The sequence below is a fragment of the Eurypyga helias genome, unplaced genomic scaffold (genome assembly GCF_000690775.1).
Source record: "Eurypyga helias isolate BGI_N326 unplaced genomic scaffold, ASM69077v1 scaffold26356, whole genome shotgun sequence".
In the NCBI taxonomy this organism is placed as follows: domain Eukaryota; kingdom Metazoa; phylum Chordata; class Aves; order Eurypygiformes; family Eurypygidae; genus Eurypyga; species Eurypyga helias.
Window position 1 is genome coordinate 68677 of NW_010257612.1, and position 1078 is coordinate 69754.

The 1078-nt window shown below is 45.9% G+C and overlaps 1 protein-coding gene across 1 annotated transcript in view; it reads left to right on the forward strand.

The window, feature by feature from the left end:
* The window catches only part of MYH9 (myosin, heavy chain 9, non-muscle), a 53164-nt gene extending 53034 nt beyond the window's left edge, over nucleotides 1–130 (forward strand). Inside the window, exon 40 of the mRNA XM_010154090.1 lies at nucleotides 1–130. This exon is cut by the window's left edge and continues 458 nt beyond it. The gene's annotated coding sequence lies outside the window, so the exon portion shown is untranslated.
* Nucleotides 131–1078: the final 948 nt, after the last annotated feature.

Sequence of the window (1078 nt, forward strand, 5' to 3'; positions counted from 1 at the left end):
CCTTTTGTCTTTGATTCTAGCTGCAGGGAAGCTCCTTCCTGTATTCCTTCCCCTCCCTCTTTGTTTGCTTTCGGCAATCATGTTCAGTGACCTCAGACTTCTGCCTCTTTTAATCTGCCCACCCACGAGGTTTGGGAGCAGTTTCAGGAAAAACGGTGTGCTTCGGCCGTGGCGATTTGCCCTTTCTTTCACGTGTTTCCAGGGAGGGGTGAAGAGGGAAGCTCCTCTCGGGATCGGTCACCTGGAGGACTTGCCAAAGTTGTCTCTTTTTTTTCCTTTTCTCTCCTCATTTTTCCTGTCTGGACAGATCTCTGAAGTGCAATGATGTCCTGTTAGTGTCTCTGCCTCTGAGCGGTTTCATCGAAGGTAGCGTGGACCAGTAGTTAGCGACAGGCGGGGGGAGCAGAACGATGTCCTCCTGCTTGTCCGAGAATCTCTGGGGGACCAAATATATTTAATGGTAATAGACAGAATCTAGAGGAATTTAATCGGGTAGTGGGCAGAGGGTGGGAATAAGGGGAGGGAAATCCTTCTTTTGTTGATGTGTCCAAGCCTCTCGCACCCGCTCTGTAACCAGGGGTTGGGATTAGTTATTGTGCACCATTGACTAAGAGTATATTAAGACCCCTTTAATCTGCACAGATATATGTAAGGCCTTCGTATCTCTCGTAAGCAGTAATTAAGGAAAAGAATAAAGGTCTTTCTCACTGCCTTCCTATTGGGACCATGGTTATATAGAGATAGTCGTTATTTTCTACACCGTACACTGGTTGCTGGATTTACCTGTATTCTTAACCATATTGTATATGCTGCGTTTAGTCCTACTTACGAGCGAAGTAAGAAGAATTAAGCACGAAGCGCCACGCTGTATGCCTGAAGCGCTGGAAATGCAGGAGCCTCATGTCCCAGTTGCTGTCACAAAAAAAAAAAAGCAGATTAAATTTTTTTTTTATATATAATAAAAGTGCCTTAGCATGTGCCTCAGCTGCGTGTCACCACTACAGTCAGTAACGGTTTACTGGTGCTCCACTGATGTTACCAATAAAGATTACCCATGTGCTGCAGTCCACCCGCCTGT